The 27,205-nt window shown below is 45.9% G+C and overlaps 1 protein-coding gene across 2 annotated transcripts in view; it reads right to left on the bottom strand.

Annotated features, from left to right (window-relative positions):
• Nucleotides 1-27,205, bottom strand: part of RNF144A (ring finger protein 144A) — a 111,986-nt gene that overhangs the window by 74,369 nt on the left and 10,412 nt on the right. For both annotated transcript variants that reach the window (XM_080925921.1, XM_080925922.1), the window contains exon 2: nucleotides 13,310-13,458. The gene's annotated coding sequence lies outside the window, so the exon portion shown is untranslated. The remainder of the gene's footprint in view (nucleotides 1-13,309; nucleotides 13,459-27,205) is intronic.

Genomic DNA, 27,205 nt, shown 5'->3' on the forward strand with positions numbered 1-27,205 from the left:
AGTGTAATTCAGGAGCTGATGTTTGGTGGGACGCAGTTCCTGGGCTATGTCCAGGGACATCTTAGATATCTCTCTTGAGCATCCCCTTTTTATAGCACATCACTCATGGCATACAAGTCACCAAACCCAGGAAGTGACCTGGCCTTTCTCCTCATCCCTCCTTTTCAGGTTGCTAAGGAAACCCCTGCCCGTCAGGGTTAGCATGTGCCTTTTATAGAGCAGGCAGTACATTCCCTGGTAAATCCTGCATTAATTAGCCCAGGGGAAAATGGACAGAGCAAGAGACAAAGCGTCTACGGGAGGATGTCAAGCCCCTCTGAGAAAGAAGACAAGAGAAAGTAAATGGGCTCAAATGAGCCCGAGGAGACCCGAGCTTAAACTGCACCAGTCATCATAGCAAGGTGGCACCTCTCTCAGATGATGGGACATGATGGGACATCCCTACCGTTAAGGGAAGGATAGCTGTTGTGAGAACAAGCCTAGGAAATGTGTGCATCGGATGCCTATGTCAGACTATAAAAGATCCCATGGGGAACAGAAAGTGTAAACACCTGGTCTGTATGAGAAAAAAAAAAAACAAAGTAAACATCTGCCTGTATTGTTGAGATGCAATAGAGTCACTGTACCCTGATGCTGCATGTCCGAACTCCTCAAAACTTACTGAGCTGACTTATGGTGAGCCAGGGTAACAGCGAAGGTGAAAGAGTCCCTGAATGTCCATGTGTTGCAGGCAAAATAGAGAGCAGCCCGTTACTCCAGCTCAAGCCTCAGAAATGTCCTCCCAGTTAACCAGAGGACTGAGATGCAGAGCCATCAGAGAGACCCAAAAAACTTGATCATGTTCATGTGGACCTTCCCAGAGTAACAGAAAGAAAGCTATGGCTAATCACACAAACAAAACAACATATTGAAGCTCCAGGAGCTTATCATTATGATGCAGAAATGCTCCTTGGTGTAAGAGGGTAAGAGATTGAGGTGGGACACACAACCCAGGGCCAAGAATTCCCTAGGGGGAGTAGCTCTCAACCTGTGGGTTGTGACCCCTTTGTGGCTGAATGATACTTTTGCAGGGGTTGCCTAGGACCATCATGAAACACAGATGTTTGCAATACAATTCATGATAATAGCAAAGTCACAGTTACAAAGAAGCAACAAAAATAATGTTATGGTTGGGGTCATCTCAACATGAGAAACTGTATTAAAGTATCACAGCATTAGGAGGGTTGAGAACCACTTCCTGAGGGAGTTCAGTATCTGGGTGGGTAAGGATAAATGCTGACAGGGTTGGAGGTCTGAAACTTTCCTTTGAGTACGTGGCTGTACTGGCCACATAGCATCTTCTTTTGCTCACAGTACCACAAAGCAGAGTGAGACCGTGAGAAAGGCTTGTTCTGGTTTGTTGTGGCTCCCTGCCCCACATCTTGTTCTCAGCAGTCCTCCAGAGTTTGCCAAGGGACAGCAGCCCAGCCCAGTGGTGTTGAAAGAGTCTCCTCAGGCCAAGCAGAGTAGAGATCAAGTCCCACCACTGCGGGCGAGACCGTGTGTGCTTACTATGTTGTGGCTAGAGAAGAGAGTCTATGTTCCCATCTGTCACCTTCAGAGCCTTCCAGCGACCAATCCATGTGGATCTCTGGAACCCCATCCTGACTCCCCCACCCTAGTCTGGATACATCCAAGTTTAGAAGCCTCAGCTGTAACCCCAGAAGAAAAGCTGAGAATCTGACATGGAGCTGGCGAAAACAGACAGATTGGGAGCGGGTGGTAGGAGGGGAGTGCGTGGTGGCCTGCAGAACCTACGAGACAATCCATGGTTCTAAGATTGGAAAGGGGGTGGGAGGGCGTGAAGACGTTTCTTGTGCTTAAAATAACAGCGTTTGCAAAAAAAAGGTGGTGCTCCGGGAGTGCCTCCAGGTGTTCTCCCAGATGTCAGGGGACAATGAGACCCAAAACATCACTTAAGTCCAAATGCTCCAAGAGATTGCTGTACCACCCAAACACAGATACACTATTCAGAGGTGGCTCTGGGTGAACTAAGCACAAAGTGGCTTAGAAACAGGATCAGGATAGACAACACAGGGTGCCCGCCCCCAAGCCATCACTCTGTGCATCCTGGTTTTTTGGTCCAAATTCCACCAATGCCCATGGAACATTAGATGGGCCACTCAACAGGCAAGCATCTTGTTCATAATACTGTTTCAAAGAGCCACTCCCACACTTCCCAGAGACCCCTGGGCAAAAAGAAGGCCTATCTCAGATACAGTAGAGTCCAAAGAATTGAAGGTCAGATGGAAGTCTCTGGAGGATACCTGGGATGTGTTGATGGGATAGAGAAGTGGAGGCTGCACTTAGCTTCCTTAGGTGTTGCTTCATGGGCCCAACTTAGTCTACACAGCCTTGGGTATCACTGATGAGAGTTTTCAACCACAGGTATCTCAGGATGTTTGGCATTTCAGACTAAACCTATGGGAACAACAAGGGGGCTCAGGAGTAAAGGCTCTTGCTGCTGAGTGAATCTGATCCATGGTACCAGTTCAAGGTGTGAGAAAAGAACCAACTCTACAATCAATGATCTCTCTCTCTCTCTCTCTCTCTCTCTCTCTCTCTCTCTCTCTCTCTCTCTCACACACACACACACACCACCACCACCACCACCACCACAACCACCACCACCACCACCATCACCAACACCACCGCCAGTAACAACAATAAGTAATTAGAAAAATATATGTTTATGAGTGTTCTACCTTCTACCTTTGTATATATGTACACCATGTGCCTAGAACCCACAAAGGCCAAAGAAGGTCATTTGATCTCCAGGAAGAAGAGTTAAAAGTTGTTATGATCTACAATAGGGTGCTGAGAATTGAAGCCAGGTCATCTGCAAGAGCATAAAGTGTTCTTGACTAACCACTAAGCAGTCTCTCTGACCCTATAAAAATACATTTTAAAAAGAAAGGAGGGGGAAGCTGTGTGGATTCAGAGATGCTGAGAATCTTGCTAAGGTGAGGGGTGACTGAAAAAAAAGCACCTTGTGCTCTCCCCATTTTGTATGGCTTTTCTGCAAGGCTATCAGATCATGTGGAGGAAACCCTCTACACCTGCCTGCATGTCTTCAGATGCATGGTCAGTTATCCTCAGCAGGAAGCCAAGCAGCCTGATGGACGGTACTGCAACAGATAGAGCATCAAACAGACCCAAGGACCCCATGAAACAGGGAATCTGGGCCCAAGAGACTCTTGGACTCAAGAATCACCTGCAAATCATATTCCCTAGGAAGCATTCATTGCCCAGGGTACCTCAGTCCTCTCACCTGGGGCTAGGCTGCTCCTCACAGGCTGCCATGAGATGTATACCATGACTTCTAGTCTAAAATACAACCATTAATAAATGAGACCAAAAAGACAGAGAGTTGCACGGCCTTCCTCAAAGTGCCTCTGAATCCTCCCACCTCTTTTAAGTATAAAACCAGCACTGGGTAACAAGGTTCCCAAAGTTGGGGCCTGTCCTGAGCAGTTTGCCAGCAAACAGAGTGATCTTTTTTCAGAACACCTCATCTCTGTAAAAGTAGAACACAAGAAAAGAATTTGCCAGCAAGCATCCAGGACTCCTCAGTGGTCAGACACTGTGCTCTATGAATCAGACAACCCCTTAAATGTGGTCTGTGCTATTCTGAAACCCCCAATAAGCTCTCAAAAGGTTAAAAAGGATCTTCTTATTTTGAAAGGCCCCAGAGGACCTTTGGACATGTCAGATTTTTATAGCTTAGTTCAGGGTCAGAAGATGTACGGATTTTTCATTCCCTCTGAATTTAACCAGTGTTTAAGTGTACCGATTATAGCTGGAAACACACGACTCTTTCCAGCATGTGGTTGAAGAGGTGGACGGGGAAACAGCTTTGGAAATTTACAGCCCAGAAATAGCATGTGGTCTGTCTGCTTGGGAAGAACCAAGTCCTCTGTGACAAACAGGGAGAAGCCCAGCGTCGACCAGCAAATAAAGACAGCCCAGACAGCCCGGACTTTTGTCCCCATGCCCATTTCTGGACACCAGGCAGGCTTCCCAAGTCTAGGATACAACAGGGGCCAGCACAGACTCAGAACTTGGAATGTAGTGATTGGTCTTGCTGAATTAAGTGTGGGCTACTTGAACAAGACATCCTGACAGGAGGCTGACTTAAAGAAAGCAGTCAGGATTTAACAGCACTGGCTGCTCTTCCAGCAAACACTAGGCTTCTTAGCACCCAAAAGGTGGCTCAGAACCATCTGTAACTCTATTCCCAAGCATCCAACACCCAATCAGGCATACACAGAATGCACAGATTTTCAAAAATTAGATATTTGTGTGGGGTTGGAAAGGGCAATAAAAGTGGAATGTACCAACCATTCCCTAATTGCCTTGCATGAAGGAGCTACTGTGCCTGGCTGTGGAAAGGCACATTAGGGGGTTTGGAGGTGGCTTTGGAGATCTGCTGTTCTATCCACTGGCCAGCTCTGTGTTCCTGATAGTGAGTTCCTACACTGCTGACATGGGTCAAGAGCAAATCAAGTCCCCGCAGGCTTTGTGGATATTCTGACTTTGTCTTGGACGCATTGGCTAAAAGATCATGGTGAAAACAGGCCACTGGAGTTTGTTTCCATCTGGGCCTGTGTGAAATGTTATTTTAACGAAGTTTTAAGGAATAGGTTTCTTTAAGACAACCTATGAGAAAGGATTGCTACACTGCCATGCCCAAAATAACATCTGGAAACCCCTGTACAGGACGATCTCTGCCATTTGCTATAAGCTGAACTTTCTGTGGCTCTGCTTTTAGACACACATTAACTCACAGTAAGACATGCAAAAGAACAGGGACCCAGACACCTTGTAAATGCTCCTGGCAGTGAAACCTTAATGTGTGCCCAAATTTCAAGTCCCTGGGGGAATAAAATGGAAAATGTATGAGCAGATTCAAGGAAGCAAGAGCCTTCATCGATCCACACCTTGCTGTTTGAGGCAGTGTTCCTCGATGAAACCAGAGCCTGCAATTCTGCTAGGCTGGGTCTCCAGTAAGCCCCATGGATTCGCCCGTTTCTCTCCCTCTAAGCCTGGGCACTCTCCAGGCTTTCGCTTAACACAGATTCTGAGGGCACCAAATTCGGGCCTACATGGCAGCCTCTTATGGATGAAGTCACTATCTTTCTGGCCACATAATTACTAATCTTAATACTGCAGCAACGTTTCTTCATGTTGTGGGCATAGGCAGAAGTTTCATCTCAGGAATGAGACCTGGACTGTTCACCTCACTCAAGAAGACCAAAAGTACTTCTTCTGCCTCGGTTGTTTGTTATGCCTCTTCCCCAGCCACACACATAATGGTTATGAGACACCTCCTAGCAGAGAAAGGATCCACATTCAGTGTTCTGCCCAATGAAGTCAGCTTCGAGCCACAGGGACTTTTGAGCCTTTGGGAGCTACAAAGACAAAGCTGAGATACCCGCTTCCCTCTGATGCTATAAAGACAAATTGTCCAGGCACAATGTGGACTTCAAATGAAGCACTCGGGATCCGAAAGGTAGCTCTGAGGTCAGGAATAGTCACTGACCTTGTCCTGACCTTGAAGAAGACCTGAGTGGGGTTCCCAGCACCCGCACACTGCTCACCACGGTGTCTCCCCAGGATGGATCACTGAGCTTCATTTATAACCACACACATCCAAACTGTCACGAGCAGGTAATTCACATTATGTCAAGAGTCTTCTGAGGAAATAAGGGGTGGGGGTGATGAACTGAGAGTTAAGAAAATCACTTTTCTCTTAAATCAGATAAAAGCAGTTAAGGGAAAGGAAAAAGCACGGGCCAAACTTTCTCATGAGTAAAGGAAGAAAAATTTAAAACAAAATATGAGCAAATAGAATCCAGATGTGTGTGAGAGATGTATTTAAACATGTTTCTCAAGGACAGCAAGAGAATTTGACATTGCAATAAGCAACGTGTCACATAACACAGGGGGAGAAAAACCATGGTGGGAAATGGATCCGATCCAAACACATGGAGAGAAAGCTCACCATGCATCCTTCATAAAAACAGAAGATGAGGCTCTGAAAAATAAAGCAAGAGAGAAGGCAGGATTTCCTTAGCCTAACATACTGAACACAGAGCGAAGGCGATAACCAGTCCTGATTAAATCCAGGCAGTAGGAAGAAACACCTTCCATGGCTCTCAGTCCTCCCTGACCTACAAACACACAGAAAAGGGAAAAAGAGTATGCTAGTTTTCACTATTCACATCTGACTTTTATATGTAAGAGAGCCTTCAGACAAGACTACATGTGGGACCAACAAAAAGAGTCCATGAATGAGTGGGCAGACACTAGCAGGCTGACATACCCAAACTCCATAGGAGAGGGTGTCTTAGGGTTTTTACAGCTTCCTTAAAGCACTATGATCAAAAGCAACATGGGGAGGGAAGGGTTTATTTCAGTGTCTGATTCCCAGGTCACACGCTCTGTCACCCTGGGAAATCTGGGCAGGAACTTAAGGTGGGAACCTGGAGGCGGGAGCTGATGCGGAGGTCATGGATGAGTGCTGCTTCCTGGCTTGCTCAGTCTGCTTTCATGGTGCACCCAGGACCAACTGCTCAGGGATGGCCCCACCCACAGAGCTCTGGGTCCTCTCACATCAATTATCAAACATAAAAAGGTACTGCAGGTTTGCCCACAGGCCAACTTATTGGGGACATTTTCTCAACTGAAGATACCCCTTCTCAAGTGGCTCTAGCTTGTGTCAGATTGACATAGAACCAGCCAGCACAGATGGGCAAGGCTCATCTATACAAAAGCACAAGGCTAGAGAAAACAAAGCTGTTCAGAAGACTATGAGAGACAATCAATGTTCCCATGAAAAGGTACAGTGGGGGTAAAAATGGCACTACTGTCTTGTTGACCTGCAGCTTTAATGAAACCCAGTTAATTCATCAATGGGGTTTGTTGGATTTGGGTTTTTTTTTAATCACTATTATTGTTTAGGCTGTGTCCTGATTTCCTTTTAATTGCTTAGATAAAACGCCATGACCAAAGCAACTTTAAGAATGGGCTTAATTCATCTTACACCTCTAAGTCACAGCCTGCCACTGAGGAAAGTCAAGGCAGGAATATACCCAGGCTGGGCACAGGAAGGAGTCCTGCTTGCAGGCTTTACTTGCTAGATCACTCTAGGGCTCTCACTAGTACGTTTTTTTTACATAGCCTAGGTCACCTACATAGGTATGGTACCACCCACGGTGGACAGGGCCCACCTACATCAGTTAATCAATACTACCACTCCCACACACCGACCTTCCCAAGGCCAAACTGATCTAGGCAATTCCTCAATCAAGGCTTCCCTCTCAGATGATTCTGGCTGTGTCGAGTTGACAAGTTAAAGCCTTCCAGGTCGGGGCATGTTTTATTTTGCTTCTGCTGCTATAATGCTTTATCGATGAGCTCTATCATTTTATAGAACGTTAAAGGCTCAAATACATAGTCAAGAAGAAATTACAACCTTAGGTGGTCCAAATGTGGGACTTTCTTCAAGAACTATAGTAATATCACAAGCTATAGTAGCACAAGAATGAGTAGATACAATGACAGGAGGAACCCAAAAGGTGAACACACAACAGATAAGAGGGTGTGCATGTCACCCAGACTAGTGGAGACAAGGTGCTCTTCAACAGAGCCCTGGGTGCTGTTTGTCTCATATGGATAAAAGTCATGTCCGGTCACAACATCTCCATGCACAAAGAAATGCCCGATAATTTACTAAACTATCCAAAGAGAGCATAAAGAATCAACTTAAAACCTTGGAATCTAGAGCCCATCCAATTCATCGCCTTAGCTGTCAGGCAAAATTGATAAGCTTCCGTATGCTGCTGTCAAGGATGTGTGGCCATCCAAAAGACTCTCCACAGAAACTGAAAGTCAATGGCTCAGTCTGGGAGGTGCTATTTTTAGCACACAGAATGAACAATCCTCTTCAGCATGTATGAGGGCTGGCTTTTCAAGCCGGTGAGGGAAAATACCCCTTAAAGAATAAAGGTGAGCAATGGCCCACAAGAGCCATTAGCACGGAGGAGGACGGAGTGTGAGGTGTGAGCTGTCCCTGTCAGAGTCACGTCGCCACTGACTGGGTAAAAATTAACAAGCCCCAGAGTGCTAAGTGACAGAATGTTTTTAAAGCACAGTTTTACAGGTTCTCTGCTGGCAAGAGAATGGAGCTTAGCAGACTTTAGAAATCGCCATGGTGGTCTCTTCTGTCTGATTATTAGTGCAGCTCTCATCAGCATAGGTGCCCTTTATAGATATTTGATCAACGGAAAAAATTCTCTCGTGGGCAAGACAGGCGTGTAAGAATATTAATAGTAGCAGGCTTGCGATAGCCAAGACTGATAATAACCTACGTATCTGTGACAGATGACAGAGAGTGCCCGGGTTGTAACTACAGCAATTAGGAACAATAGGACTGGACTAGACCACAGGCTGGGGAGACGGCTCAGTGGGGAAGAGCATTGGACCTGTGCTCAGATACCAGAAACTACGCAAAAAGCCCAGGGGTAGCATAGTTTCTCCGTCAAGTCCTGGCTTAAGTTCTTGCCTTGACTTCTCTCAGCATAGTGACCTGCAAGCTGAAACAGCCTCTTCCCTTCCTTAAATTGCTTTTGATCAGTGTTTTGTCATAGCACAGGAAGAAAGCTAGACCATACCAAAATGCTACATGAGAATTACATAAGTAACTCAAATTTATCCATGGCTTGTCTCTTAAACACATATTGTTTTAGGTCCATATACATAGAAAGAAGTTGTGGGGGGGGGAAGCAGGATATGATTGTAATTTTATTACAAGAACTCCTTAGCTGTATGCTGGTGGGGACCTGCTGACTGTTTTCATCATGACTGGACAGAGATTATGTTCAAACCCGTCAGTTATCCCCATGTTCTATCGGAAGCAGCCGCACCCAGGTTTTGCACACAAATGTTTCCTTTTTGTTATATACTCTGTGGGTATAATACGTATGCAGGAGACCTAGATTCCAAAACACTGAGAAATACAGGTGAAGGGCCAACACACACAATGATTACAGTAACCAGTGAAGTCAGGACTGAAATGAGGTTGTGAGAACTGCGTGATGCTCTCCACTCTAAAGCATACAACGAGGCCAAGGCACTAATGGCTTTCTCATTTATATTTAATGCACCAATAGTAAGTGGAATTAGGGAGGAGGTTACTTAAGCAGCTGTAGGGAGACAGCTATATGGTACTCTGTAAATGTGTGTCTAGGCCTTGGGGGAATAATACAAACCACTGTCGTTTTAAAATCAGGGGAAGGACACATTCATCTTTGTTCAGCACATGACCCTGCTCATCCTTCCGGGTCATCTCCGGCTCTTCAGGTTGCTCCTGGGATAAAAGCTCACAGCTTCCAAAGAACCTGTCCAAATGTACCATCACCATCACACACACACACACACACACACACACACACACACACACACACATACACACACACACACACACACACACACACACACACACACACATCTGCAGGTATGTCTCTCAAAGCCCCCGAAATTGTATAATGGAAAGAACCACAAAGACTATAGACTTGAATGGGTGTATGATAGCACTTGGTAAGAACACCTGCCAAATTCAACCGGTCAATACTTATGAAAAGCTGGGCACTCTGTGTCTGTAACTCCACTATTAGGGAGTAGAAACAGATCTCGGAAGCTTGCTGGCCAGCCACTTTAGCTGGAACATGAAGCTTCAAAATAATGAGAGACCCTGCCTCAAAAAATAAAGTGCTATCATTTCTCCAAGTCAATGCCTCTGAGCCCACGGAAGCAGGGCACTGGGACCTGCCTTCTGAGCTGAGGTCCTCAGCTGCCTCCCCCCTGCAGGCTATGAAGCCTACTGTACAGCAACAGGGAGCTAGGGTAACCAGATGTTCTCTGAATTCCAGCTGTTCTCAAGGCCAAGAGGGGGTCAAGGTCCAGCCAAACTTTCTCAGTCAGATTTCCCCCATCCCAATTTTAAAAATAAGGGTATTTTTCAAACTGGAGGAAGAGGGAAGCAATTAGAACAAGAAAGAAAGAAAGAAAGAAAGAAAGAAAGAAAGAAAGAAAGAAAGAAAGAAAGAAAGAAAGAAAGAAAGAAATCTACACATCTCCTGTTATTTCCACTCCAGATGTGCATACTAAGGGTATCCGGAGGCATCTGAACCATGTTATTTCAACCATAAACATTTACAAATCATCTTTTCTTGGGCCAGAATGTCACTTTCTGGTATTTTGGCCTATGTAGCCTGATCTGATTCTTTTCTTTTTAGTGTGAAGCCATTTCATACTTTTTTGGAATCTGAGACAGATTCCTAAGCAAATGTCCTAGGAGGTGGGTGTGGGCGGATGCTGGACAGAATGCAGAATCCACTCAGCCTTGGACGGGTTTGTGGCTGCTTCCTGATGGTTATCCCCACAGCTGGGAGAGTCTGCTTCTGGACCTCAAGTGCCTCACAGACAGAGCTGCAATGATCTTGCAACGCTAAGGAGAAGATAAAAGCTTACAACACTAGATGCCAAGGAAGAGATGGGCAACAGGAGCATCACGTGAAAAGTCACCTTTGATGCCGCCACGCACATGGCCGTGGCACTGGATAAAGAAAGGCATCAGTGACACACCAGTTATCAGTCCCACTGTCCTCAAAAGAGTGAGCTGGTCACATGGGTTCATGGAGGGTGGGCACAGGAAGACGCCTCAAGCAGACCATTTTTTACAAACGAAGAAATGCAAGGCAGAAGAATGCCTGATTTTTCTGGGGCTCAGAAGGTACCATAGAGATTTATTTTTATTTCTACAAACACCCCAGGAGTCCCAGTTCCCTCATCACTCCGAGAGAGCCGTAGGTACCCACACTGACCTTCTCTAAGTCCCTGATTCCCAGGGTATGAACCTCTCCTCAGGTCCCACAACCAGCCTCAGTTCTTCTGGTCTCACGGCAGGGTCTCAGTCCCCACTGTGAGCAGACTCCTCATCTCTCCTGCACGCCAGAAGCCTCAGTGTTTCTCACTTCGGTCCCTCTCTGTCTAGCCAAAAGAGACTCAATACATGACCTACAGTGTGCCAGCGGAACCACATAGGTTTAGTCCAGCTCACTGCAGCAGGAGCGTGAGGCAGCTGGTCCACACTGCATCTGCAGTCTGGAAGCAGCGAGGGATAAACGCTGGGTATCCAATCAGCTTTCTCCTTTCTGTTTGGGTTAGTCCTCAGCCTATGGAATGACGCCATTCATCATTTAGGGTAAGCTTGCCTGTCTCACCCCAAGCTAAAAGCTTCCTCCCACGTGACTCTAGATCCCACCAAAGTGACAACCATCAGAACGGGAGAACTATTCTCTTAGGTTACAAAGAAACACAGTTGGAGGTTGGTAGATTCTTTTTCTTCCCGTTACTGTGTCATAGCCACACATCCATCACGAAGCCTTCCCACGATAAGGCCCGGTACCCCCTAAGCCAGAGACAAGAGTGACGGCAGCAGCCTCTGAGCTGTGTATGATGTCATTACACTCGGTCACTCACACTGGCACACAGACCATGGAAACTGTTTTCAACTAAAAATAAATAACTCTTCTGACCTTTGCACCATAAATTATAGTCTTTCTGCTGTAAAAGCTGCTCACAGAAGGTCCCAATTGTCTCCATCACAGCCACCAGATCAAACCACCCTTCTAACACCGCCAGTGACCCAGATGGCTCAGATCCCAGAATCCTTCACTCCTCGCCTCACCCAACCCATGAGGACCTGGACACAGCTCCTTAGAAACCCCCTCTGACAATGGCTTCAAGTGCCCAGCCTCTTCCTTCCTGGATGTCCCTTCTAGGCCTCTTTTACTGACCAACCATCCAAACATGCTCTTCATAATGCTAGAAGGACCCACAGCACAACTTTAAAATTTTTCCCTCGCTGAGCATCTCATCTCAGATTACCTCGAGCAGCAGTCAGCAGTTAGAATGCTATGTGGTTCATCTCCGTGTGTACCAACCTCCTGACAGAGGCTATTGGGGTAGTGCCAGTGTGGCATCCTATTTGGGTACCCCATAATCGTCACGGACTCTACAAAGGAACTCTGTAGCCCCTTCCTGAGTCTAAACATTTCCAGCCAGTCCTTTCCTTCTCTGGCCAGTTGTGTGAAGACATCCTTAGAATCTTTTAAAGCACTTTAGTTTTCCTCATGAAATCTTACAGAATCTATCTTTAAGATACACCCAGTGAGTATCCACTTTCCTCTACTTCTTCTGTGCCTGCCGACACACCGCCACTGTGTCACTTCTAGTGTTCTCAGGGACAACCTCCTAGATTCAACCTCTGTCCTTCACCCTCTGTGTCGACTCTCATAGCAGCCACCAAAACTAGTCCACTCCCGTGGAACACTAACTCCCTTTCTCCTCTACTTAAATAAAACTGCACAGGTTTCCCATGATGCAATGCTGTCCTGCCATACAACCCAGATTCCTGCAGTGTCTGGACCCATCCAGACTGACTTTCCTAGGCTCCCTTCACGACACCCTGTGCTCCACCGAGCTCATGCAAGCTCCAAGAATGCACTGCTTTCAGGTTCCCTCAACAATGCTTTTCTTGCCCAGGTGCGAAGTGACTAATGCTTGTAACTCCTTGAAGTCTGAGTTCAAACCCCAACTATTTTAAAGCTTTCCCTGGCCACCTATAAAAACCAAAACCACTATATGTGCACTCTTCCTAACTTATATTCTCACATTTGTGTCTTGTCAGGTATCATGATCTACTTCCTCACACCATCAGCTGTACATGGTTTCTCCCCATGGCTGCCCCTACCCTGTTCTCACACCTCCTCCAGAGAGACAGCCAGAGCCAGTCCTGCTACGGCTGTGTTGATGGCACCAGGCTCACCTGAGAACTCATTCCTTGTGTTGTCAGAGCATCCATGAACACAGGAGATCCCAAGATGAGCCATTTAAGAGACAACAGCCTCGTGAACCTGTCACTAAGATTCAGTGTGAGAGCGGCAGCATCAGCCTCACACAGGGAAAATAACCAACCAAAGAGAAATCTGCTACAAAACAGAAATTTAACAGTCTGCTTCTACAATACCCCTTAAAATCCATCCAGGAGAGCCCAGCAAGGAATTCACCTGCATGCCATGGTTTAGGGTGGGTAGAAAATTCTATTCAGGCATTCCAACTGTCCCTGGCCCTGGCCTGAGACTTTGCTGGTGAGAAAGAAATAAGGGGAGGTCTCTAAGCCTTCCTCTCTAGAGGTCAAAGTTACCTGTAGGAAGGGCAGAGGTGAGGAGAGGTCTTGGGGTCCTGCTGTGCTTATGAGCATTCAGGTGCTCCTTCGGGTAAGTAGAAGAAAGACGTCCATCCAACTGAGAAAAGGAGCCCTGGGTACACCAGACTCAGCAGAGCACAAAGTACCTAGGAAGCAAAAGAGCAGAGGTCAGCACAAGAATGGCAGGAGGGCTGCATGGTCAGGATGCTAAGAAGGACCAAGGTGTTGACACCGATCTTCTTATCTCCAAGCCCAAGGGAATGCTGGGTAAACAGCTGTCTAAAAACCTATCCCATCAAGCATCAGTGTAACTATACAGTTTGCCGGAGAAGTAATGACGGTTCACTAGGTAACAAAAGCAAATTCCACCAAGAAGTTAACAGATTGATCCATTAACAAGGAACGTCCTCCAGGCCTGGACCACCCAGCTCTGTCTGTCCCAGTGGGATTCCTACAGGGATTTGGCTAGTGGCGGTCTCTGTAGGCACTCAATAGAAAGTCTCTTTCTATAAAGAAAAGCAACACCAAAACCCACAACTCAGGAATGCATAATGAGCAAAATGGAATTAGGAGAAATAAGAGCCCTGGGAAACAGAATGAGGGTGAACACAAATTCTCCATGAGTAACTACATCAAGTGTTTGAAATGGGATGCAGAAAAATCTACAGGGCTGCTGGTGCAAAGCAGTAAAGCCTGCATGGGAAAGATTTTGCAGCTGAAACCGCTCAGGCCAAGTGTCACTGTAAGTGACTCCATGGGGAGAGAAAGATCATGCCTGCTTTGCCGAGACTCATTGCACAGACATGGATTACTGAAAGCTGGAATCAGGTAATGGTGGCAGTCACAAGACCATCTGTAAACATGCTCGAAAGCCCTGCATGGGGACTAAAAGATGTGACCTTCATGCTATGTGAATGACAGATCTGGGAAACTATTAGTTTAAATGGGAAGAAGAAAGGAGAGAAGGAGAAATGAAAGGAGGGAAGGAGGAAGGGAGGGAAAGAAGGAGGGAGGGAGGGAGAGAGGGAGGGAGGGAGGGAGGGAGGGAGGGAGGGAGGGAGGGAGGGAGGAGAAGCACAGGCTCCTGGAAGAAGCAGAAATATAAGGTGAGACTGCATTAGAATTTCTAAATCCTTTGCTTTTCTTCATGTGTGCCTATGCTCACCAGGATTCTTATCTGAACTCTGTTTTTCTGTTTTTCTTTCTGATGAGTTTGTGGTCATGGAGCACAAACCATCAGTGACCATTTCCTGCTCCTACCTGATAAAGCTCCCTGTTCCCTTCAATGAGGGCTTCAAGAGCAGCCCTATGACAGGATGGAAGATGCATCCTGATAGACAGACTTGTGTCTCTTTGGTATATCCCTCTCTCTTCCCTTACACGAGCACATCAGGCTTTGCCCACACTGCACGCAAATGCTCAAATTGCTCAAGACTGAGGCCTTTAGCACTCACTGTTTCTCCAGCGGAGCTCCAACCCCTCCTCTTAGGCCTCTCCTCACCTGCATGCAAGCTAGCCTTGAACAGCTTCACTAAGGTTATTCCAAAAACAACGCCATCTCTAGGCTACCAGTCTGTTTTCCTCCTTCACTTGGTTCTGACTCTTCAGACAAATGGCAACACTCCACCTTTCCCTGGTGTCTCCACATAAGAGCTGAGAGATAGCAATGCAATCGCCAGCAAGAAAGCAGCACTCTGTTCAGGCAGCAGGATGATTGGAGCCTTTTTGAGTTGCATCAAGGAAGCCTTGCAAAGGCCTGGCAGCTGCAAAACTCTCTGCCTGGGCTCTGAGCTAGGAGCTCAATGTTCCTGTCCTTTCAGGCTACAAAGCCCACTGGCTTCCTCATTCCCAAGGCTCATGTCACAAAGCCTGTTTGCTTTTGCTCTGGAGGATGAGCACACATAAAACATGGAAATAGAAAAGAGATCGGGAAGAAGGGGTGAGTGGAGAAAAACAGGGTAAACAAGATCGTAATGCATTATACACATGCGTGGAAATCTCACAATGAGCCCTGTTACTATGTGTAGTTGACATGTGCTAATTAAGAGCATAAATCCATGTGCTGTACACAAGATGCTTTCTACGGTGATGAATCATATTAAATGTATTTTGTTATTTATGGATACCTGTCTGTGTGTATGCATAGGTGCTACAGTAAGCTATTAGATTCCCCATAGCCAGAGTTACAGGGAGTGGTGAGCTGCCCAACGCTGGTGCTGAGAACAAAACTCTGACCCTCCTCAAGAGCAGTAGTCACTTCTAACTACTGAAACCATTTTTCCAGCCTCTCATTTGCGTTTTAAAAGATCAGTTGTCAGTTGACACTGTTAATAGTGGTAAAGGTGTTTTAAGTTATTTCTCATTTGGCTACTGATTCAGCAAAGGGAATACATGAAGAGTGATAAACTTGGACTATTTTTTAAGAGCAGGTGCCTCTCCCTTGGCTCTATCATGCATATTTCCCCCATACAGTCCCCAGGCAAGGACTGTGGCTCCAGAGAATTCAGCATCACCCACCCAGCAGCATGAACCAGTGGGTGCTTGGCCCTCTCCCTATGTGTCCCAGTGAAACCTGCCATGTTTCCATGCCTCATGTGCAGATACCAACAATGTATATGTTAGCTTCATCTTCCATACCTAACCTGTACTTAGACTGATGCTGAGACACAGGTGGGTGTACCTGAAAGGGAGGTGGGCAAGAAGTCCTTGCTCTTAAGAATCCTGCACCACATGGAATGTCATGTCTACCCAGGACCCTTCTGGTAGTTAACAAGCAAATATAATGAAGTACTAAGTAAGATGTGTCATTTCCTAGCAGGCAATCCCAACAGCATCTAATGCACTCCTTCATATGAACATGAACGCCACCACAAAAAGTAAATCACCCCCAAAGCCAATCTTATGCAGAAAATATGAAGGTATGATCTCATTGGTCCCCTTCATCAGGGGTACGCATATCTCTATATAAAGGGGGTCATATGTGATCATGCCTTATTAAATAAGGAGTATTAAAATAACCAGGTTTGTGAGGAGAATACAGAATTGGGACCATCACTGGGCCCCTTCCCAGTATATCCAACCCACAGCTCCAAAGCTGTGTGTGCCACGAGACAGTCATATCAGTGCCACCCAAAACCACACAAACCACACACACCGACTACAAACACTAAAGATTCTCTTTCTCAATTTTTATTATGTTTTGCACGTGTGTAAACATTGTAGATGACAATCTGCTGTCCCATGAGACTGTGGGACTGGCCTGCTAGACCTTTGTGGTCTCAGTGTACGTGCACACTTCTCTGTCCACAGGTACAAGTGCACCCATGTGTATGCACACTCGTGAGTCATAAGTGAAACATTAAACTAAATCCTCGAGTGGGAAGAGTGCTGGTACTTAGAGAGGTCTCTCAGGGTCTCTGAGGGGTGGTAACAGACTGACTGGAGTGGAAGCAGGGCATGGAGAAGGCTGAGGAGAAACCAGCTCAGCAACGTGGGTATGGGAGACATGGGCGAGCCCCAGCAGCTGTGGTGAGAGGAAACAGATGTGCTCTCAAGCAAGTTTCTAGAGCAAAGGAGTGTAGAGAAAAGGGGGAGAGGAGGCCGGGGGGAGAGAAGGAAGAGGAAAGATTGAGTAGGGGTAAGAAGGAGAATAAAAGGAAAGGGGAGGAAGAGAAGGGGAAGTTAAAGGGAAAAAAGAAGGGGACAGAAGGAAAAAGAGATGAGAGGGAAGGAAAGGAAGAAGGACCTTGTTACTTTAAAAAGGGAGTCAGAAGAAAAAGAGGAGGAGAAAGGGGAAAAAGGGAAAAGAAAAAGAGGAGAAAAGGCCAAAGATGCCTCTAGACTTTCATTTTGAGCAGTGCAGCATCCGAGCTGTGAGCAGCAAAGTTCTGTGAGCATCAATGGCAGGCATGTGGTCCTGAGGCTGCCCAGGGCAGACAGGAGAACTCTGATATAGTCAGGACACAGCCAAGATCTCACCTGTGCATGGGCACCAGAGGAAAGGAGAACAGAGATCTGCGGACACACTTCACTCTCTAATGCCAGCTCACAGGGATACAAAGCACAGTGTGCCAGTGTGGCCAAAGCTGTGCCCAGTGTCCTGTAGGAAGTCAGGGGTATGGGGCAACACCAGATAGGCCCTCGCACATAACCGAGGATAGCATGCTGAATCAGGAACACGACACCATCCTCGGGAGAGAGGAAGCGATGGCGCCTCACGTGCTGGGATGGAACGCTGTCTGAGGCACACCTGGGATAAAAGGCGACACACAAGGCGTCTGTATAATTCCATTTGTGAGCAGGACTGAAGACACCAGAGAAAAATGAAGACAATTTAATCCCACAGAAGATGTATCCTCCCCTTTGCTTCTCTTGAGACCTCTGCACAACCTTAGATTTTCAGAGGCTAACAATCTTTGGCACAATAAACTTCAGCCACTACTTATTTTTCCCCCCTGGGAAGGGTCACGTACACCATGTATAACATACCACAAACTATGATTTAAAACCCCACAGGAAGGGCCTAATTCCCTGTACTCCTGGCTCCACAAACAGGGCTCTCTTTCTCTTCTTTGTACTGCTCACTCCATCTACTTACACACACACACACACACACACACACACACACACACACACACACAGTATATTTACATTTAGCCGCTGCTCACCTGCTTGTGGCTCTCACTACAAAGCAACTATGAGAAGAGAGAGAACCATGTCTCCTTACACCACACACAACAAAGGGGACCCAAAGGGACCTGGCTGCTTCTCCCCAGATCTTCCCATTCCCAAGTCCCAAGCCTTCTAGCTGCCGTTGGTCCTGAAAGTCAGGATTTCAAAACCCAGAGCAGTGGTGGGCAGGGAGGTTCTCACAGTGGCTGCGAGCAGAGGCTTCCACATGTGTGAGCTGCTAGAGTTCGGTATGAATGGGGGTCTTGTGTGGCTTCAATAAAGCACCTCTCTGTTTACATGCATGCTATTCTGAGAGTCCTGTCCACGGAGAAGCCACCCAGTGCTCCTCAGCAATCCCTTTTCCTGTTGTTTTGCAGGGACCTATTTAACATTTTCCTTCTCTGGGGTAAATTAAGCAACCGGAGCATTTCTCAAGGCAAGCATGAAGCACACTCATTGGCTCATTGGATATCAAAAAAAATTTTTTTTTAATTCTCTTGCTGAGATGAAAGGCCTCTCTCTGGTTATTCTGCCGTCCTTGCCGATTCAAAGAAATCACTCATAAAAACGAAACTGAGTCTCAAGCTTCAAGCTGCTCACAAAGAACCAATTGATTTACCCAACGGGATGCCAAAGCAGGCACGAAATGAGAATCTTGTTGCTGTCGGGGCGTTACACTAGAAAAACTAATTTATTTAGAGCCGTGCGACAATCAAACACATTGTGACTTTAGAGGACTCAGAAAACGGTTCCCTTGGCGACATATCTTAAAGAGGAATGAGGTGGGATTGTATTTGCTGAGCAAGGAAGAATTTCTCCGAAGAGCAAGATGCATTATGTTTTTATCCAAAACATATGTGTGCTGGGAGAGATGGGAAGTCTAACCAGGAGTGGCTTCCTATGCCACCGTGGATGCTTCTAAATCCATAGACTGAAGGCCTGGGCAGGAAGGAGCACACTGTGATCTTCTACTCTCTGTTCTGCACGTTGATAACAAGTTATACTCATGTTATACACATAATGCAAGATTGGGTGCCTTAGAGTTTATGAGTTAGTGTGATTATTTCACAGAATCATACAGCTATGTCACTTCAAAACAAGACCTCAGGGCCAGTGAGACGGCTCAGCTGGTAGGAAGGTGTCTGCCAAAGAGCCTGAGGGCCTGAGTTCGAGGCCAAGTATAGGAGACCCTCCCCCAATACACACACACATACGTGTACATCCAATAAATGGATACATAAATAAATGCTCTTTCATCTGAAATCAACTTCCCTTTGAGATCTCTCAGAGGAAATCAGTCGTTTCTGGCCTGCACCAATGATCCTGCATCTTTGGGACACTCCTGCAAACAGTCTAACCTTTTAAAGTCTGACTCCTTTTGTAGCTCTTGTTTAAAAGCTACAATTGAACTGATAAGGTTCTTGGGAAAGTCGCATCAAGGCCATGCATTGTATTTCTCCCAGGCTATCTGCTTGTCTAAAGGCTCTAAATCAGTTATAGCCAATCCCACAGACAACAGAAGATGAAACTGTCCACACAAAGAGTGTAAAGATAATCACTTAACAGAGCAGAGAGGCATGGGTCAATAAAGCCTTTTAAACATCTCACCCATGTAAAAGTGCCCAGAACTATTCTGATGCGACAGTGTTAGGCTGAAAGCCAGAAGAACGGGCATCTCGAAGGTCTCTTACTGCTTAGAAGGTCAATTCTCAAAACCCTGTTTTAAAATAGCCCAGCCTCACAACTCTCTGAGCCTTGTGTGCCTTGAGTCCTCTCCATCTTCACAGCCAGGGACTGCAGGACACTGTGACTGGACACCGGTGGGGACAGGAATGACACCGTAGGGTAGAGACTGAAGATGCCAGCTTCACTGTACGGAAGCCTGTAGGTTCACTACTCCCATCTACAGAAACTGTGGCTTCTTAGAACACTCGGGAAGTGAGGTCCCAAGACAAACACACATTATAAATCCTGCATAAAGAGTAAGATCAGAGTCAGAGCTAAGATCGGTCACAAGGGCTGGAGCTAGGAAGAAGGGATACCCTGTCACAAGGGCGATTTACTATACAATCTAGTGGCACAGTGCTTTCTGAAGGGGCACTGGGTTTAGAAGTATACAGTTTACATTATAGAGGAGTTACTGAAAATGTTTAGTTAACTAAGGTATGATCAATTGGCTAATCAAAGCCTGGTAATGCCATAAATATGCAAGTAGGAAAGTCAGAAAAAGAAAAAGACACAATGAATTCAAAGTAGCTGTCCATAGGTATTAGAGCTGCTAGGCAACCACATCAAAAGTCATTTTAAACATGATTTGTCTAAAAGATCGGTCAAAAGATGTGAGTATCAGACCTCATCTGAGAAGTTACTTTGTGCAACAGGTGGAGGTTAATCAAAAATCACAACTCAAAGTGAGCAAGCGTCTTTGTGCTTTTCAGTCACAGATCTTTATCCCGACCCCACAGGCGATGGACAGAGATTTTAAAAAGTCTGTAAGGCCACGGCTGGGAGTGGAACAGAGTCTTCTGGACATAATAGGGCCGCTGCACTCAGGAACTCAGAGCGGTTATGGCTCCAGCCGAGGGTCAAGCCAGGCAACATTCAATATGGAGGATGAAGGGGATCAGGAGACCTACAGCTGGCTGAGAGGAGGATAAGGATGCTTTCAAGGATGGGGACTTCCTTTTCTTTAAGGGCACGACCCGAGAGGTTCCTCATGCTTCCGCAGATGACTCCACACACAGGAGCACGTGGACAGCACAAATTATTCTGTGCATTATTAAATTAAACAAAAAACGAGGGCACATGTTTAGGAGGGAAAGAAGGGTGTGAGTGAACCCAGGAGAAATTAAGAAGAGAGACGAGTGGGAGAATGAATATATTCAAAATACATTGCATATATTTATAAAATCTTCAAATTACTACAAGGATGATATTAAATGGATACATGAATGAGCTCAAAAGGAAACGGCAAGTAAGTGTCCATGGCATTATTTATAAGAAACTCCCTGAAAAGCTGAGGAAGCAGATTAAAAGTTAAGGGATGGAGAAGCATGCACCATGCTCAAGCTAATCCAAAACAACAACAACAAAACACCTGAATGGCAAGTTCAGTCAACAGGAGGACTATTAGGATATAAAATATAAAGAGGCAAATCCTACTTCAAGACATAAAAACATGTAGGCACTCAACAACAATGTGCCAAAACTCATACGGCAAAACTGATATAACTACGGAGGAGAAGCCGCCATTAAATAGATTTAACTCCACCCAAGGGAGTTAAATGGACAAATCCAGCAGGCAGAAAAATAGAACAGACCAAGAAGATCTGAACAGCACTAACAATCAACTTGATCTTTTTGATCCACAACTTCACGTCTGAACTCTGGCTCCCATGAAGCATGGTAAGCCAGAAGGTACACATAAATATAAATGCAATCGAACAAAAGAACTAAGAAACCACACCAAGTGTGCTCCTTTTTCAAATCCCAAACCAGTGACCAAAGGATATCCAGGAAAGCCCCAGGCCTGGAGATGTCAAGTCTACCCTAGACACTGTGAGAAAGAATCTGTGTATAAACCAAATGGTAGAGAAAGAGAGAAAAAAGAAAAACATGATACTTGAGAAAATACATGTGTGTAAGTACGCACATGCACAGATACACACACACACACACACACACACACACACACATGCACATCATTCATAGGATACAGGCTTCACTGCAATCTTAACAAAAAATTATGTTCAAAAATATAAGGAGAGAATGGGGTATTATTCATTTATGTGTTTCTACCTTTAGCTAAAAACTAAAGAAAATAATTAGCAGTTTCTACTTTCTGTTATTTGTTTGCTCATTTAATGCAGTGCCAGGCATAGGCCCCAGGGCCTAGAGACTCTTTCTTGTCCAACACTCTAACACTGAACTCCAACTCCAGGCTCCGGTTCTCTCTCCATTGCTGTGGGCGAGAAGGGTCTCACCCTTTCCCACCAAGATGTATTCTTGGATTCACTATAAAGTCTATCTTTACATTTTTAGAGACTTGACAACTCCATCCTCAAAGGAGCCCCAAGAATAAAATAATGGAGGTACTGTTCTCACCATATAAACGAACAAATTGGGAACAAGTAAGGATGTCAAAGGCCTCCACTTAAATCCCACAGGGGCTGAGAGCTTAGGCAAGACCCCTTTTCTCTGACCTCATCTTGCTCAATCCCTGACCACAGCAGCCACACTGGGAGGTGCCCTGCAAGCTGACTCTGCAGCCGCTGCCTCCCTCTCAGGGTCACCATTATAAGCAGATCTACAGGAGCCTGACCTCCACAGCAGCCAACCAACAGCCCTCCTGAAACAGTGCTGATGTTTGCATGGATGTTTAGTTTAATAACAGGAGGGTTCCTTCCTGGTCTGTTTCTCATTTCTCCCTAAACCACCACTGCAAAAGGCCTATCTTAGACCTCTGGCTCATTTGCTGAAACGCTTGTCATGCGTGAAATAATACAATATATGTGTTGGGATGGGCCTTCATTTACATTTAAAAAGTTTTTGTGGGGAGCTGCCAGGGTGAATCAGTGGGTAAAGGCTCCAAGCCTGATGACCTAGGTTCAATCCCATGAAATCACAAGGCGAAATAACTAACTTGCGCAAGTTGTGCTCTGACATATGATCATACACACACACACACACACACACACACACAGAGAGAGAGAGAGAGAGAGAGAGAGAGAGAGAGAGAGACTCAAATATCCCCTCACACACAAAGGCATACACATATGCATACAAAATAAGGTATAATTTACAATTTGTTTAACATCTCAAACTAGAATAATAAATTTCACTATGGAATTTAATACAGTTATCACTTGGGACCAAGCCAGTGACGGCCCCAGCTCCTGCTTCCTCCCACAGACACCAGAATCGACAGATGCACCAGTCCTTGTGTAAGATGGCAGTCTCTGCATAGCTGAGGCAGGAGAGAAGGGCAGAAAGAATGATGGAAGAATGAGAAATCTCCCAGCTGGCTGGTCTCGCTGACCACACCAGAGAACATGAGAAAGCCTGTGCTGCCGGCCCACAGAGACAACCTATGTTTTCCATAGGACACCTATCAGGGACAGCGAACCAGTGTGCTTATGGAGGGCCCGAGCAACATCAACCTTGAATTCCTGGTGCCAGCTCTTCGTTGTCAACCTAAACAAATGTCTGCAAGTCTACCTCACACCTCCAGATGTCCGTCCTTGAGCTTCTCCTCTTGCTGTGTGCGGTCCTCTGGAGCAAAGGGGAGCAACCTTTTAAAACACGACCGAGGAGTGATCCTAGGGTGCTTTTCTGTTTTGTCATAAACTCCATGATCAATTGGGTGCGGGATGGTCCACACTTTTAGTCCACTGAAGGTGAAGGCCGTCAGGGCAGAAACTCAGAGCAAGAAATGAAGCCGAGCCCATGGAGAAGCAACACTTACTTACTGACCAGCTCCCAGGGTTCTGCTCAGCCTCTTTTCTTTTCTGTTTGTTTGATTGGTTGGTTTGGTTTATTATTGTTTTCATTAATCTATTTATTCAATTTTCATCACAGCCACGACCCACCTCCTCCCCACCACTTCTTCCCAACCCCCTCATGCAGCCCCTTCCTCTAGGTACCAACCCACCCTGGCATATCAAACCACTGCAGAACTAGATGCATCCTCTCCCACTGAGGCCAGACAAGGCGGACCAGGGAGAACAGGATGCATAGGCAGGCGACTGAGTCAGGGACGGCCCCGTTCTAGTTGGTGGGGGACCTGCAAGAAGACCAGGCCCAGCTGCACGGGGTGCCTAGGTCCAGCCCATACTTGCTCTTTGGTTGGTGGGCCAGTCTCTGGAACCAGCCTACTTTCTTATAGAAGCCCAGATCACCTGCAGAAGCTGCCCACAGTATACTGCATCTTCCCATATTAATCATTAATCAAGAAATGCCCCAGACTTACCAACAGGCCAGACTGATGGAGGCAATTATGCCACTCCATGTTCCCTCTTCCCAGGTGACACTAACTTGTGTCAAGCTCACAAAAATACCAGCCAGCACCAACACCAACAAAACCCTGTACACACCCATCATGGAGAAACCTGCTTCTGACTTGCCCTAGAGAAGCTCACCTTCATCTTCCTGGTGAACTTTTGCTATTCAGTCAGTCATCTGTCTTTCTAAAAACTCCTGAGCTTGAGATCTACATGTAAAATGTCTGTGGGAAAATTCCCAGCCCTGCTCCATCAGGGTTCATCATGTGTGGTGGACTGAATGTGCTTGATCCATAGGAAGTGGTACTATTAGGAGGCGGTCCTTGTTTGAGGAAGTGAGTCACTGTAGGGATAGGCTTTGAGGTCCTACACTTAAGCTCCTCCACCCAGGGAAGTAAAGACCCTCTACTCCTGGCTGCCTTTAGATCAAAATGTGAAACTCTTGGCTCCTCAAGCACTATGTCTGCCTGCATGTGGCCATGCTTCCTGCCATGATGATAATGGACTGAACCTCTGAAACTAAAAGCCAGCCCCAATGTAATGTTTTCCTTTACAAGAGTTGCCTTGGTCATGGTGTCTCTACGTAGCAATAAAACCCTAACTAAGATACCATGGTATCCTTTTCCTTGATCTATGAAGCCAGGAAATTCTGGTTTTGCCTAAATGGGAGTCCCTGAGGGAAAAGAAACTTTCTAGGTTCCTGAACAGAGACAGAATAAGGACTGGGTCTCTGTCCCTGTCGCTGATGAAAGAACTCACACCCAAACCCAATAGAACGTACATCCTCTCTGCTTTACATAGGCTGGCTAACACAATATGCATCTCTACAACAATATCAAGAGCAAAATCAAGACAGGAAAAGGTCCTCCCATGGGTGTTTTCAGTCAACAGTTGGCTGAACCCAAGCAACGATACAGGAAGCCAACTACAAAACCACAATTAAAAAAAAAAAAGTCAAGAACCAAAACCAAAACAAAAGTCACGTTCTTTGTGAGTTATGAGTCTTTCCCTTGGCATATTTTCCATGTTGATAAACGGTATTTTACATACAATCCTGTCTCATAATTATTTTCTCTTAATAATCTAAACACTTTCCCAGGGCCACAATCTCTAAAAATCTTATCTAATTAGTGAATGATGTTTGTTTAACCAGACTGAAATATTTTCCATTTGGAGCTATTACATTTAAAAAATAAATGGAAAACATTAAGCATTTGTGCACAAATCATTAATTTTTTCTCCACATTTAGCATGTGTTCTGGGGCTGGCTGCATGGCGAAGAAAAATAATACATTCATCCTTAACCTAGCCCCTTCCCACACTTGGGCCAAAAGATTTATTTCTCTGAGTCAACATGATACATTTCACTTCCTTCCCACAGCTAGTTCATCTTTTAAAAAAATAAGAAGTTTCTTTGAGATAATTTCTTTTAAGAAAATAGTCTAGGAATTAATGGACTCATTTATACAATGAAACCTTTATCTTATCTCTCAAGGTCTTCATTAGGGATGCTCAGTGCCCACAGTTACACTGCAACGATCCCTCGTTTCTACATAAGCAGAGCTGTGGAAAGCACACTGGGATCTGGACAGACAAGGAGAGATCCAAACATAATTAAACCAATACACACTAGGATTGTGCGAACCTGAAGCTATTATTCTTATTAGCCCATTAGTAGTTGGTTTATACCTGGCGAATGGCTTTGAGAATCACCAACGTATACCTTCACCCAAATACCTTTTTGAGAATGTTATTCAGTGTCTCCTGAAACTCAGGATGCCTAGAACCCCCTAGGAAGCTGAGGATGACCTTGAACACCTCATCCTCCTGCCTCTAATTCTGAGTGTATAGCTGGGGTGGAGGCAATGGTTTAATACGAAGAAAACACTTTATTGTCACCTCAGCCCCTTATGTATGAGCTCAATAGATTCCCTTTCCTTTCCTCCAAGCCCTTCCTTTGTGTTTCTGAGACAGGCCCAAGTTCTAAGCTCAACACTGCATCTGTTCTGCACCTGCTGCCATCTTCATGTCCCGGCTGCCCAACTACTGGAATGGCCGTCACGCACTCAGCCCAGCCTAGAACTCAGGAAAAAGGTCAGCACACGGAAGTTTAGTTTATAAAGTGTGCCCGGCATGCACTTCTGTCCCTGGCTGCTCTGTCACCCAAAGAATTTGAGTTGCCCCTGACTGCCTGAGAGAGAACAAAACAGTGTTCAGAGCCAGGATGTGCCAGACTCCTAGGGCCTCCAGAGCTCTGGCTTAGGGGACACTAAGTAGCACTTCATTCCATGGGTCATGTGATCTATGTCACTGCACATGGACTTCAGCAAGCCCCACGAGGGCTCGTTTTGTTGATTCAATAAAACATATGTGTTGACAAGAGTCCCAGGTCTGTGTCTTCATACTTCAGAACTAATAGTTTTATTTCCCAGGCTCTGACAAATATCCCATTTGGCAAAGAGCAGCCACCTTGGCTCTCTGCCGGCCTAGGGAACAGAGGGATGGTGACTTCCTTCCCATTTGTCCCTACCATGCTAGAGCCAAGCGGGGGAAGCTGGGAAGCCCTGCTCTTGACAGAAATGCACACAGCCACTACGGAGGACAGGAAGGTGGGGAGCCAGGACTTGTACATCAGAGGCAGATGAAGAGTGAGGAAAGACCGAAAGGCCAGTCAGTGATGGGAAGGAGTCTGCCAGGAGGCCTCACTGCTCAGTGCACAGGCCAAGTAAAGCCACAAACTTCAGGAAAAAAAAATTGGGGCAGCTAAGAAAGCACACACACACAGATGCTGCAGAGCAGAGTCTTCTCAGAAAGGAGGTCAGCAGCACAGAGGTCACGAGAGGAGAGTGGAATTGGGGTGATGGAGCAGCTGGCTGGGATAACGTAGTCAGGGACAGATGCAGGAATAAAGCACAGGGAGGAGGGGTTCCTCCCACCAGCTACTCTGAATCCTCAGTGGCTACTATTTGATTTAAACCTAGGAGGTCAGGATAAGTTCCCAGCAGGAAGAAAAACCAGGACACCTGGCAACAACCTCAGGCCAAGGTGAAAGGTGGTCACATATATTACAAAGGTTGGGGAATTTTGATAAGGAAAAGGCTACATTCTCCACATTTAAAAAAAATCCTCTAGAATCCAATTTTATGGTGAACTGAGTCCATTCAGTAGCTTAATTATAATAATATAGGTTGCAGGACTCAGGGGTTCCCACGTGTGTGGGAAG

Source organism: Micromys minutus (assembly GCF_963924665.1).
Source record: "Micromys minutus genome assembly, chromosome: 1".
NCBI classification, from domain to species: Eukaryota; Metazoa; Chordata; class Mammalia; order Rodentia; family Muridae; genus Micromys; species Micromys minutus.